We start from the raw sequence: 15,180 nt of genomic DNA, 5'->3' as shown, positions 1-15,180 counted from the left end.
ATTAAAAATGCCCTCCCTGCATGTGCCTGCGTTACCCTTGTGGCTAAAGGCATTACTGACTCACAGCTGTCATCACTGCTCACTCTCATTTCCTCCTGCCATTCACACAGCTCCCATGGCTCTCTTATAATGCATGACCTCAGGGGTTCCTGGAATTTCTGCATTTCATAAGGCTAACTTCCATTTTTGTGTGTGTTTTCTTTGCTCTAAAATCTATATTCACAGTATCTCTAAATCTTGTTTTGCTTCCTTTTAGAGCATTATTATTGTTGTGGCTGTCTAAAGTCTTACCTCAAGCTGTACTTTTATATCTGTTTACTAAGCTCTTGTAAAACTTCCTCTCTGAACATTCCCCACTAACTGTTTTTCCCCTCTGAACAAACATTTCATGCTCATTTCAGAACCAAGGAGCTAACCCATACATTGATCAGTTTAAAAAACAAATGTCTGAGGCAGTGCCGAGGTATTTCATGAGGCTGAAAGCCAGCTGCACTAAGGAGTTTGATGATAGTTTACTGCGTAATATTTCTCCACCATGACACAGTGCAAAAGATACTATTAGTTTGTCTGAATCCTATATATTATGCTTATTTGATATATACTTGCATATACAATCATCCATTATATGTGTGTATTTTCATAGACTGTTTAGAGATGTGATTGTCACAAGGAACATGAGACATGAAAAAAAAATAGTATTCAGATAAGTAATGTAGTAAATTACAGGTTGGTTATCGGGTTTCTAAGTAACAAAATGATTTTTGACATTTCCAGAACAGCAGAAATTGCAGACCAGCATTCCTATCATGTGATGTACAAAGTGTCTAATATATAGAAAAGACACAGGTGTAATTGGATATTATTTAAATCAGGGGTTTCCTCACACTTAATTACCTTACAAGCTAATAACAACAACAACAATTTCTAGCTCAGCAGTTTTAGTGATCTTGGAGGTGAGTAGTGGCCAAGGTCTTTTGTCTGTGTCTGCCCACAGGAGGTGGACTCTGCATCTTCCCAAATAATCCAATTCCAGGACAAAGTTATTGGAGCTCTGTCAGACGTCTGTCGTGGTTCTAGTCAAAGAAGTTGAGATGCTTCAAGAGAACCTGCTGTGATGGCAGTCAAGGAAAGTTTCTTATCACACTGGTTTGCTGAAATGTTTTATACTGGGGAATTTCACTTGTGAGCAGTCTGTTATTGTATATGTGAAACTTCTAGGGAGCGAGGACCCTTCAGATACGTAATACTGTTCCATGATCGCATCAGTTCTGCGCAACATAATATGATAATAGAAACAATGAAGAGTGGTATGAAAAACTGGAAGGGAAAATGGCATACATGCTATTACAGATGTGACTCAAACCCCTGTCAAATTTAAATGTTTCCCATGTTGCTCTGCTATTGTTTTGTGGGTTTGTGTGGCTATGGCTTCCTATGGACTTGTTGAGGCACTTGAAATAACTCAGCACAACTCTCAGCACTGCTGGGGCTGGTTTAAGTTAATACCATCTCATGTAAGATGTTTCTGCTAGTCAAAACAAGTGTGTATTGCCTGCCTGTCTCCATGAAAACTCCTTAAGCACACCAAGTGCCACATCTCCTGAATTTCAGCCAAGACTTCAATGCAAGGAAAAAAAGGGGTGTAGGCTGCCATTTGCCTACAGCCTGAAAACCCCCTTCTGCCAAACCATTGTGCCTAGTTATATAAAAAACAATGTTCCTACTGTGTGTTTTTATGCTAAATGTTCCCTGTGGTTGGGCATACAGGCTCCATCTTCTCACAATTGCATCAGAGTAAATGAGCTATGACGCTGCTTGCCTATTTTTAAATAAGTTCAGTGTTGTCCATCTAATGAAATGCTAAAGCATACTCTGCCTGTGGGAAATGCAGGCTTTGCATGGAAGAGCAGTTAGGGAGAAGCTTTGTTTTATACTTAAAAAAGCAAAACAAAACTCAAGCCCCACCAAATATATGTTCTGAATGATGTAGTAAACAGCCACTATTTAACTTAAGTAAAACCAGAGGTGCTGATTTTTAGTTAGCATTGATAATCTTAAGCAATTATGTATTGACTGTGAAAAGTATGTTACCTGCATTTAGAGGGCAGTTCTGGAATTATAAGCATGGAACTTCTTGCACGTGAATGTAACTCTTTACCTTTGTTATGTGAGTGTGTGGCTTTTCTGTGGATGATGCAGATTAATATCTGTAGATTGGATAGGTTGATATTAATGTCTGTAGATTATTGGCCGTATGGAGATTGGAAGATCATCATCGTTTAATGTTAAGCCATGTCATCCCAATCTTTTTGGCCTTCTCTACGAAGGTTTTGGGTTTAGCTGCTTAAGATCATCTCCTTATTCCTTTACAGTTTTGGCAACTGCTTATTCTATTTTTACATTTTTTCATTAATCTTTTATGTGAAATTCTACAGATAATCTGTCACAGAGTGTGAGCTCATTTCTCTCACTGAGAACAGGATTGCACCGATCAGATTCACATTTTGGCTGTTACTGACAAGCATGAGATCAGTTTGTGAAAGCATCATAGAGAGGGTTTTCAGGGCAATTCACAGAAGGTCATACAATCATCATTATTATGTGCCAGTTCTATTTGGGCTAGTTATATATCCTGTTCTAGGATACTGTCTCAATTGGTGATCCTTTCTATTTGTAGAGAAAAAAAAGATGCCACACTGATGTTGGACCAGTAAGTGTCCTTAGATTTTATGTTAGAAAAAAAGCAGTAAAGAAAATAAAATCTAGTTTTACAAAAAAGTTTTGATCTAATAGGTTGTCTTTTTAGAGACTTATAGATAGGAATTACAAGAGCAGTAACTGATTCTGACATACATAAGTATTTAAGCATATTGCATTCTTTTATTTTTATTTATGTGAATAAGTTGAAGTAAATATAAAATGATTGACTGCAAGTGTCCCAAAAAGTCAGGGTCAGACCTAGTAATGGAAAATGTTTCTCCCATGTACCCATCGTAAGGAAAATTTTGTAGAATATCACAGTTTTCCAGAGTTACAAAGAAGGAAGGAGTGATATAGGAAAACTAAGGTAGAGAACGCAGACTTTTCATGGGATAGCACAGGCTACATCACTTCATGACTAGGAATTATTATGAACAGAATAAGAAATGGAATGTTACAGCCCCAGTAAGTGGGGTTTTGGGATAAATTGTTGAAAGTGTCCCTGCTCCTGGCAGGGAGGTTGGAATTAGATGACCTTTAAGGTCTTCCCAACCCAAACAATTCTATGATAATCATCTAAAATAATCTGGATATGAGTGGGTTGAAATTGAATGCAGACAAGAAGGGGCTGCATGCCAGAGAACATGTCCTGGAATTTAGCCATGGCAAGAATGTGACAAGCAGAGAGAGAACAATCCAGTGAAGAGTAGCAGCTTGTTCTCATTGATCATTTGATCATTAGAGAAAAAATTCCAGACAGTTTCAGATTTTCGGCTGGGTACGTTCATATCATTATATTGAGCGTAACTAAAGCTGTGGTTTGAATGCTGTACCATCTAAGCTATGGGAAGGTTTTTATATGTTCTGCATAGAACACCCGTTTTTAAAATTGTTAGGCTTGCAGTCCTGTCTCATTTGTATGCGTTATTCAGGCAGCTGAATGGTAGTTCATGGGAAGCCTTTGTCCTGGGAAAATTAGACATGCATTTTAAAAATCAGACACTTGATGTGCAGTGTGCTTCTCTGCGTGTGCCACTGCTCTCTTACTGCTGCTACAGCCAGATAGAAACTTCATTGATAAAGCTTTGTGTAATCAACGCGAAGGATGAACAGCTTAAGTGCAACAGGCTGGCCCTGAGATGATGATTGCACTTCTCATCTCATTAGCACCTTTAATCTAAAAGGCACAGAGCATTTTAAACTTCATTTTTATAATAGCCATGTGAGCTGTGAGTGCAGTACTGCCTCTGCATTTTGTAGGGAAGAAACCGAAGGAGAAAAAGGTTAAAAAAGCAACCAAGCAAACTGCTGACGAAGCCAGGAGCACTTTTTACTGCTCGTATGCTTTGAGAACTAGATTTCAGCATGTGTTTAGAGACCACAGAAGGGGTGTTCGTGCTCTGTTTCAAAATGTCACAAAATATATTCCTCTCAGTCTTTGTTTCAGTTGCTAGGACCCAGCTTTCTGTCAGTAAATACTTAAAGAATTGAATAACAGTGAAGAAAGCTATCTCCAAAAATATCCCAGCTAAGGCAGTGTGGATGAAAGAAGGTAGAGATTTGTGAAAACAAAGGGTGAAACTAACAGGAAAAGCAGGGGATGCAGCACACAGCAAATCTGAGAGGGTATGTGAATACAGAGAACAGTGCAGCACCCACTAGAAGGGCTGACTTCTCTGGGGAGAGGTGGGAATTTATAATGAGAACATCTGGGAGACCCTAACTATAGTCTTTATTAACATCTGGAAGTGCTTTTCTCTCTGGAAGTGCAGTGTTCCCTGCCAAACCTCCAGCCATTGATAATTCTTGGATTCAGGAAAATCAGCCTTCACAATGTTGAGAAGTAAAGAAATGAAAATAATTAAGTTGAGGAAAGTGGCTGCTTTGGGAAACTAAGATACATGCTTTTGTTTTTCCTCTTAAGACAGTTCCTGTGGCTGTAGAAAGGAAGGGCAAGAAAGAAGCAAGTACAGACACCTTGGTTGGTTTGTTTGCTCAAAGACCCAATTGAAAGCATTCTCTGTGTGCTTTGGAGATGAAATTGTGACATTTGAATGGATGAAGTACATTGGAACAAGGACAAAGGAGAGCTTGAGGTGACCGGGCAGAACCTCAGTAGGCTTTTCTGCTAAGTAAAAAAAAGATTTAAAAAGGTGATTACTGACCTGCTTGTTGGTTTTGAAATTTGCCAACCTGAAGGTGAAAATGCAGCTATGTTATTGGCAAAATGAAAAAGGACAGAATAGCAAAGTAGCTCTTTTTCTTTCTACGAACAGCTGCTCTCTTCCTCTGTAATCAAAAGCTAACACCAGCTTGAGTCTTTTCTAGCTGTGGGGTATTCTTAATGGATTTTTTCGTGATAAATTGTAGATGTGATTTCTTATGCCAGAATAAAGGATGTGTATTCCTATTTAGTTAGTCTGTTAGGACTCCATTTCCTTCTCTGGTACTCTTTTTAGGGTTATTGAATATAAACCGAATGTTTAAGTCCCATGATAATGAATCAAGCATGTCCTATTGCAGCCTACAGCAAACTGCTAAGAAATCAGTGTGTATGGGAGGGGGGTTGCTAATTGGAAGAGCAAACACTTTGTAGGTAACCCTTTTGTGAACTTAAATCTTTTATCTAATTCACTCTGGTTCTGCAATAGCTGTTTTCCCATTAAGACAATCACTATAATGTAAAGCATTCTATATTAACAGGCCTGACTGGTTTTAAGACTGTTGGGGAATTTTGTCCTAGGCCAGACTAGAGTTAAAGGCAGACTTTGGCTATCTGCTTATTCTAGGTTGACTGCAGACCTCACCACGATGAGTTATGTTAATCAAAGTGTATGTGTGTGTGGTATGTGAAGGCAGATGCCAGTTGCTCTGTCTGACCTTCAGGCTGTCCAGATACAAACTGGAACTGTGCAGCAATGCTTATGAGATTGCTGGTCCTGAGTTTCATATGAAGCCTTGCTGAGCTGGGGCTTAGGACTTGGCTAAAGACCACTTCTGGCTGGTCCAGCACCTGGGTGAAAGTGCTGCATTCTGTTCTCTTACTCTGATCTGCTCTCACTGTAGTGGGCTTGAAAATCCATAGACTTGGGTCCTTCTGTCTTCCAAATAATTAATTTTCTTGCGAATTCATAAATATTTACAGGTTTCCTGTCAGCCCATATGCTGGACCTATTGACAGTTTGACCTTCTCCTCTTCATGCCTTGTATCTGAAGCAGTTCACTATTACAAAGGCAATACATGTGCTTAACTGCCATATAAAATGTCATTATTTGCTCTCAATTTTGTTCTGATTTATATGTGATTGACTTGACTTTCATGGGGCTCTTTTTCCCTGAGCATGAACAGAGGCATGAACTGAGTGAAAGCTTTTTTTGTTTGTTTATTGGCTTTTTTTAAATTCTAACTTGTTCTTTGCATTTAAAATTATAGTGACTGGAAAACTGGCAGAATATAGTCATGTAATTGCAGTGTTTTATTCAAATAGGTGTTCTTTATGGTTGGTTCTTAAAATAACATCACATTTTGAAAAATCTCATCCTCAGAATTTATCTGCAGTCTAAATTGACAGAAATTGTGTAGTCTATAAGGTAAAATCAAGTGCAATAGATGTTCCAGAAATTTCCATTGTTAGCTACATTAAAAGTATTGCCAGTGGCTGATAAAGTATTTGCTAGTTCTGCATTTTTTGTTGCTTTTGAAATGTACAGTTTCCTCTGACTAGTATTTCCTTTATTGCAAAGTAATTAATGCACACTCAGAGTTTTATTTGACCTCAGGTACTCTTATGGGAAAATCAGTGCTTTTGAGACTTCAGCATTTTATGTGTTCATGTGTTATTCTGTTGTCCAGCTTGAGAGCAGCTGCAAAGGGAATTCACCAGGTAGCAGGATTTCATCAGGTATTGAAATGTACTTAGGCAAGTGAAACAGTAAGATATTTCCTCAGCATCTTACTCATTAGGATTTTTGATTACAGAGGAAGATTAGGATTTCTATCGCCACACTAAATGTTGAAAAAATATTAGATCTGTCCTGCCATGTCGTATTAAATCAAATGTCCTTGTTTGGTTTACTTAATCACAGGAAGGGACTTTTAAAGATCACCTAATTCCAGCCCCGCTGCTGTGGACAAGGACATGATCAGTGCCATCATGAAGGAAAGCAAAATGTCAAAGCTTCCAATAATACTAATTTTTAAGGATATATAAAATTGAAATAAATATACGTGTGAAACAATGCTTGAGAGCAAGAGTTTCTGAATTTGCAAGTTTTTTTCTGATGCACTGTTTTTCATAAAGGCAAAGTGTATACCCGTCAAAGGGAGAAATCTCAAGAGAGAGTAAAAATCTTGGGGATAAAAGTTTCATTCACAGAATTCTAGTTTTAAATATGTCTAATAGTCAAATCCAGATGCTTTACAGTAAAATCCTCTTCAAAAAATGCATGAATATACTTTGGACTTTTAGAAATCTAAGTCGGTGAAGTCTAAAAGGGATTAAATTATCCTCAACTTATATTGCTTAAAATACAGAAAACATTACCCTTTCTACTATAAAGGATTAAAAAACCCCAATGGATTTTTTTTTTTTTTTTTTTTTTTTTAATTTTGACTGCCTGTATTAAGATATATGCACTACATTTTTAGTTTATCTACCACAAGAGATAAGTGCTGCCTCATATATTTGGGCCAGATATAATTTCTGTTGTGATCAGCAGTAGTGTTTTCACACTGGGTACCACACAAGAGGTGTATCTATACTGGGGGGAAAGGTGAACTGGAACAAGATGAAGGAGATAACATGAGGAATGGGTGGAGAGTATAGAGAATAAGTCAATGCTTAAAAACACCAGGGGATGCAAAGAGAGGAAAGAAAAATGAGAAATGAGGAGTAATGTAGGCAAAAATACAAGGGATGAAATGGACTTTGAGTGAAGATCTTACTCATTGAGTTGATGTTTGATGTCAAACATTTCAATTAAAAAGGTAAGAAATTTTATGCAATTTCCTTGCTGATGTTAAGTGCATCAGGAAAAAGAACTCTGTATTGAGTCTTTTGAATTTTAGATCACTCTGGTGTTTTAGAACAGAACATGTTATTTCCATAAGTAAAATGTGTTTTCCAATTCTGACCTTACTACCTTAATTCCTACACAAAACTTAGAGATGTCAGTTTTGCATAGTTGAAAGCTGGGAATGACTGGTTTTGTTGATACAGTCAGTAAAGCTTGTCATGTATTTTCCAGAAGTGACTGACTGGTGGGTGTTAAATGTAAATTATGGGATATTTCCATTGTTTATTAAGATCTGGATGGTGAACTCCAGTCCTCCTCATGTACAGCATAATGTTGAATATTCAATTTTATTGCCTGTGGTGTCCTGCAAGAGAGGCGATTTTGAAATATAGGACTTGGGAATGACACTAAAGAAATTAAATTCTTTATCAATGACTTTTAAACAATTCTAATGAAAAATGGAAAAATCCAGATCATGAACAAATTCTTCAGTTCTTAACACTCTCATCCATTGTTAGCGATGTACTTTGAGAAGTTCCCTGAAAATTAACTTTTTTCCTTCTTTTTGCTTTGAAAGGTCTTTGGTGTTTAAGATAACTTTTTGTAATTCATCTTAAGCTTTTCAGAAATATGATTGAACACAATATAGTGAATCCACCTACAGCTCCTATTATCTTCAGTATTTCTAAAAAGCTATTTTTTTTTCAAAAGTCTATTTTTTGGAACTGCATTTTAAATTAAGTTCTGTGTGCCTCCCTGTTAACTTTTCATTTATACTGGCTTTGCGGTGGGTATGTAGAAGTAATTGTTAATGGTTTCACTGCTTTCATGCCTCTCCTTTTCAAGAACACAGCTAAAAACTCTTTGACTGTCACTGTGGGATCCTATTTCATGATTGTGATTCATCCTTTCCCTCCTTTTTTCTTCATGTGGAGACCACGTCTTATTTTCGGAGCACATCTGTCATTCTTTTTGAACACAGAACCGAAGAAATAGTTATTTATCAGCCAATATGTTGAAATACACACATGCAGATGTGTCAGTTTCTTTCTGCAAATAACCAGAAAATCCAATCAGGCCTTTGTTTAGCAAACAAACTTGGATTCAGTTTTGTCCTTTACAGCTTTCAGGTTCACACTAGTAGTAGTTTGCATATTATCCCTCGTTTCTCCCCCACCCAACCCCCAGGATATTTAAAAGTGAAAACCAATGGCAAAGGGCCATGTTTTAAATTGTGTATGTGTCTAGAATCCTTTTTCCACCAAGCTGCTCTCCGTGTTCTTTATCTGACCAGCTCTTCAGGGTATTTCAGTTGTCCAGCCTTTTTCTAGGACCTGAAAAGACTGTACAGTTTTCAGAGCACAGACCACTGACTTCTCTGTGCCTTATATTTTTGTGTTGCTGCGCTGGGGCTGTAGGGCTCCTTGCTGAGGGACAAGTCAGGCATAGGAGGAAGGAGGAACACAGATTTCTGGCACAGGAACTGGCAGATAATGTGGTGGAGATGAAGTGGTACAGTCTACTGCAGCCTCTCTATTTTTAGAGCCACAGAAGGCCTCTCCTGATAATGCAGTATAGCCAGATAGAAGGAACTCAGTCCCGGATTTTTTCCTTTGCTCTCCAGAATTCCTGTGGACATGTGCAAAGGCCAGTTGAAATAGTGTTGTTTTGGTTTTTTTTTTTTAATTTGCTCTATCCTATTATGCAGTGACTCTGGATGAGAGGACACTGCACCAGAGACAGAGTGATTGGTGTTCCCCGGGTAGGAGCTCTGGGATTCTGCCAATTAAGATGATGCTTCAGTGATACAAAATGGAAGATGAATTCTTAATTATAATTTCTCTTAGTTGTTTCTGCTTGCCTGCATCTAACTTTTAATGGCTTTATAGGAAGTTTGTGCACACACTCCAAGGCAAAATCTGGACTTACATTTTTCTCATTTCTCTGATGTGTTTCAGGAATGTTGCCAATGAATGGCTCTGTTGTGGGCTGTGTTGTTTTTACCTCTTGGGCTCGTGTTCCCTGAAGACCAAAGAAAGCTTTTCAAGCAATGTATGAAGAATGTAAATGGCAGCCTGATGCAAATTAAAGCCAGTGAGTATTTATGATGTATTTTAGGAGACTATTTCTGTCAGGTAGTTGCTTTTATGAGTCTAATTTGGGACCTGCATCGAAGAAAGAGCTAGGCCACCTTTTTTGTTCTACAAAGGCTGGATTCTGGTACCGCCTACCATTCCAGCTGCTGAAGGATGCAGATGTTGAGTAGTAGATAGTGATTTCAGCTGGCTGTTGCAGGTATCAGAAATTTCTATAGCTGCAGGTTAGTCCAGCTGCCCTTGTAGGGGGATTTTAGGAGGATCATTAATTGTACCATTACACTGAGTGTGAATTTCGATGTGCTGGGCTGGTACAGTCCACATAAATAATCCTGGAAAAACATGCTTTATTCCTTTACTATAATGCTTAGCCTGCTGTGATATTAAATCCAGCAGGAAACAGACACACATGCTCAGTAAAGTGTTTTGGATATTTTTTCAGAGGTAAAATATTTCTAAGCTACAAAGGAACATCAGGAAAAAAATAGAAATACAAATATTCAAAGATTTCTTTATCTTGGAGCATGCTTGTGCCCTGATACTTTGAACATGTCACATAGCAGCTCTCTCTACTTGTTCATAGAATGGAGCAGGCTGCCCAGGGAAGTGGCTGAGTCACTACCCTAAGAAATGTCCAAAAGATGTGTGGATGTGGCGTTTGGGGATTTGATTTAGTGGTGAACATGGTGGTGCTGGGTTATCAGTTGGGCTCAGTGACCTTGGAGGTCTTACCCAACCTTACTGATTCTGTGATTCTGTTTACTCTTTCCCTGTCTCAGGGTGTGGAACGGGTCATGATGTCTCGTTACTTTCCAAGGCTGGTTTAAAGATGAAGCACTGTGTAGTTTGATTGACCCCAAACTGGATTCTGCTATGAATCCTCCCACAAAGCAGAGCTTTACCTTCCAAGAAGTCACCCCTACAGACTTCAATGCAATAAGGCCTGGCAAACACAGTGAGGACGAGAGATCTGGGAACACACTGGAAAGCTCATGATTTAGCTTAACTGTTCCTGACATCAAAGCAAATTGGTGTTGGAAATAGAATTCTTCAGTACTGTTTTAATGTGATGTTTTCAACATTATGTGGAATTTTAAAAAGAGATTTTTGAGTTATCTGCAAAAGCGTAATGAGCTATGTGTTGGGTAAATGATTTTTCTATGGTTCAGGATGACTATGAGGAAAGTCTGGGGGGATTTGAATTTTCTTTGTGTGATTAAGAAAAGTAACCAAGCAATTCCACTGGCAACAGTGATGTGGGACACTTCACTTGAAACTAATCGCAGGCTGTAACTTATTGGATCTTCTCAGCAGAGAATGGGAGATTAAGCAAAACATCTTCTTTAAATTGCTTGCCTTTTTACATTTTCCAAACGATGCTCTTACTGCTGCCTCCAGCTAGTCACCTTCCTGAGATGTGCACGCACTTTATGGAGGTCAAAGTAGTTTAAAAGGAAGAAATCATTATAACAAGAAAGTCTGAGTATATAATTTAACTTGAATTAAAAACAGCATTCTGGAGTGCAGATGTGCCCTTCCCATCTGAGACGAACAGCGTTGGGGTTGACTGCACATTTTGAGTTATCCATGGCAGCACTAATTCATTTGGAATGCACTGTTTTTACTGACATAACATGCTTGTAGTAAATTCATCTGGTATTAATGTGCAGGGCGCAGAGATTCTGATGTCCACACCCTCACCACCCCAAGTAAGGCATTTGTAGAGGCACCATCTGCTTAAACAAAGCTCAGCTGCTGACAACCTGCATCTTCCAATGCTTTAACCTATGGGAAATAATCATGAGATTGTGTTCTGTTTGGGTGCTTGTCTACTCTGCAAGAAAGAAGTGTAAAACACCTTTCTTCCTCTTTGCCTGACCTTTTATTTCACCAGTGAAGCACAAGAAAACCAGCTTTTTATGTTTCATGGACTGTTACAGACACAGCGTGGCTGAAGAACTAATACTGCATTTAAGGGATTCAGAATGAATGCTTAATGTTCTAAATGTTTCCTAGTTCTTGTAATTTGCACAAAAGAGCAGGGAGTAAAGAAAATTCTGAAATTGTAGGATTTATGGATCTTAGATGTACAAATATTAATTTGTTAAATTGCTATGTAGGAAGGCTTTAGAATTGCTTGTAACATTTAATTTGATAATCGGAGCTGCCTAGGTTTGGATGAAATTACTTCACTCATGTCTATGAATGGTTTCACTGTTCAAAAAAAGTCTTCTGTGTCTCTGCTGCCTGTGCTCTTCCACCCTTTTTTGTGTGTGCTTATCATAGGCAAATGTTATAAAGTGTGGATAGGTGAGGTGAAAATGTGGATAGGTTTAGGTGAAAATCTTGAGTTACAAGTTGACATCAGCAGTTACAGATCATTTCCAATGATGTTTCTAGGCTTTCTTATTTGTTACTGAGCCTTGGAAGAGCTCATGATCAGTTACTGAATCAGCTCACTGTTGCTTGATTTTTTCTCATCGTGTTCTTGCGCTCAAAAGCAACAACAAAAATCCCTGAAGTCAAATCAGACCATGCATTTCAATCCAGCTCATAAAGCTCAGGTGACAGTAACTGGTGACTGGGAAATATAGACTGTGGGCACTAATGGGGTCTGTAAAATGCATGAAGCCAGTTGTGACAAAAGCTCTGGCTTTCAGCTTTTTGTGACCTTTTATTATTTTACATAGAAGATCCTGGAAGCAGCAAATGGTTCTTTCAAAGATTCATTGTGGAATGAACTTCCTTTAAATAAGATGGGCCCAGGGGCTTGGGGGTAGTGTATAAGAGATGTAAAGGAGGCTGTTCTTCTTGAATTCTGGTATTTTTAAAGCAAACAAACAAAGCCCCAAGGTGGTGATGGGATTAAATCTCAAACTCCACATTGTTCTGTATTTGGTGAAGCAGCCAGGAGTAGAGTGAGGTTTTTTCCCAGCTGAGCTTTGACATGCTCATTTATTTTATTGCCATGCTCTTAAACAGGTTTATTACTGTATGGATGTGGGATCAGAACAGACCCCTCTGAGGAGTCCTTTGCAGGGGGGATGTAGAGGTTAGGAAAGGAAACACTTAAAAAGAATCCCAAACAGCTCTTTACCATTTTCCCTCTGTCACTTCAACATAATGAACGGGGATAAATAAAGTAATAAAGCTGTCTGCAGCCACAGCTGTATGGTTCCTATTCCCATAGGCTCAGCAACATCAATCAAAAGTGAATTAGGGAGACATGTTTTACTTCTGTTGTATATCAAAGAGCTGCTCGGGCGTTACCAAATGTTAATTCATTTTAGCGGCTTGAAATGAGACAAAAATCTGGAAACAGTGTATCTGAAAACTCCTTGCTGTGTCCGGGATTTGTGTCCCGAGTCCTTCCTTTGCTTCTATGGTGTAACAAGGACATTGAATGTGGTTTCCAAGCACAATGAATTACACTGTGTCCTCATTTACTGCTCCTTCTGTTACAGTATTTCTACGTACTCCTCATGCTTGGCTGGCTGCAATCTGACATTTTCTACTCCTAAACCCCAAACTCAGGCTTTCCCTGGTGACTTGCACAAACTCTTCTGGAGCAAACAAACCGCAGTATGGTTTTACACTGAGTGGCAGTGGAAAATGTTACTGCATTTCCAACTCTGTTATCCTAGAATATTACAGTGTGGGTATATCTGCATAATCAGCAAAAAATATCTGCGTGTTTAAACTCCCAGGAAAACCCAAGGTGCAGCAATAGGCAGTAGAAAACTGCTGAAATAAAAAATTGCAAAACGAGTTTGATTGCTAAACTGTAAGGTGATTTTTGGCCTGTGTTTTATTTGGTCTTATCCTTTTCTCTCCTGGTTTAGACTGTAATTCTTTGGGCAGGAGCAGTCCCCTTGCTGTTGCCAAGTCCTGCCATACAGTGTCCTCTCAGTCTACAAAGAAATTCTTCCATTTTGTTCAAATGAAGAGTAGATTTAGAGGAGATGGGACAGCCTACGGATGACTGTATTACAATCTGGATTCAGAGTGCTATTAACCAAATATTAATAGGAATTTCCTCTTTTTATAGTGTATTTTTGGTTTGTTTTTCCACACAAAATGTATACGTAGCAAGATGCAGTCTAAGCCCCAAGGAACTCCTATTTCCAATGCAGAGGCTGTGAAATTCAAATTCTCTTCTTAGTTCATATACCTGAGGTTCTGATACACGTGATCTACCTATTTACAGGTGTATGAGTTATTCTAGGGATCTGTGCAGATATATGTACATATATGTTGGTACTGATGCAACCCCACTGGGGTCTCAGATTTGTTATGACCAGTAATTTAAATGGTAGAATTTAGTTTTGTCTATAAACAGGAGAAGTCTCACAAATTCTACAGAGGTATAATATTATTTGTGTTCATAAAAAGCAGAAATAGTGTATTTTGGGTCTGGGACAGAGTCCTAAGTTTATTTTACATGTTTTACTCCATTAAAATATACATATATATATGTGTGTGTATATGTATATGTATATGTGTGGGGTTTTTTTGTTGGTTTTTTTTGTTTTGTTTTGTTTTGTTTTGTTTTGTTTTTCCCCTTTAAAGAGAGGCAGATGCTTCCTCTGAAATTATTTTTGGGATAGGTGATTTTCCTCTCAATAACAAGCTTGGAGTTTGATTTTTGAGATATGAATGCTGGCTGATAATTGCATATGGGGGGAAAAAGTGTATCTGGCCTTATACTGTACTTTTTGTGTGGGACAAGGGTGTGAAGGGTCTTCTTCCAAAGAGAGAATTCATTTTATTTGGCCATATCAGGAAGACAGTAGGAGATAATTAACTGTTTCTTTTTTCATTATACAGTGGTTTTATCCCAGAACCAAATGTTGCATTCCCTATGCTCTCTGCAAATTATTAAATCTGTCATTTTCCTATACATTCCTTAAAGTCTTCTGATTTATCAAGGAGACAGTTCTTTCGATGTGCACTGAATTCTAGCAGGGAATATTTTGTGATGAGAAAATGAAAAAGCTGGAATGACATTGTAAGACTTCCATTGAATTTACATTAAAATTGAAACAGGTAGGAAATAAGAAGCTACTTTACAGTACTTCCTTTTTTTTTTTAATAATGTTGTATCATCTATGAAAATGCTGATCAAGCAAATTTGGGGAGGTAAAAATATAAGAAATTGCTGAGTCTTTATATTGATTTTACACTTTAATATGTGTAAATTCAATATAAAGATAAAGGTTTTTAGCCTAGTTTTACATGCGGACATGTAAGAAAGCAAGAAAGTGTTCGAGCACAATCAGGTTTCCTGTTATCTTTCTTAGTATCTCAAGGCAGATCTTTCACAGCCCAGACTAAAAGAAACCAGTGGAACAACCTCTGTTCCAAATCT

General features: G+C 38.1%; 1 long non-coding RNA gene across 1 annotated transcript in view; it reads left to right on the top strand.

The window, feature by feature from the left end:
• Positions 1-9,792, top strand: part of LOC120757796 (uncharacterized) — a 34,364-nt gene extending 24,572 nt beyond the window's left edge. The window contains exon 6 of the long non-coding RNA XR_005702670.2: positions 9,675-9,792. This is a non-coding gene — a long non-coding RNA (uncharacterized LOC120757796). The remainder of the gene's footprint in view (positions 1-9,674) is intronic.
• The last annotated feature ends 5,388 nt before the right edge of the window (positions 9,793-15,180 follow it).

The sequence above is a fragment of the Hirundo rustica genome, chromosome 11 (genome assembly GCF_015227805.2).
Source record: "Hirundo rustica isolate bHirRus1 chromosome 11, bHirRus1.pri.v3, whole genome shotgun sequence".
Taxonomy (NCBI): domain Eukaryota; kingdom Metazoa; phylum Chordata; class Aves; order Passeriformes; family Hirundinidae; genus Hirundo; species Hirundo rustica.
The sequence above is the reverse complement of the archived record's forward strand: the minus strand, read 5'-3'. Positions and strand labels throughout refer to the sequence as shown.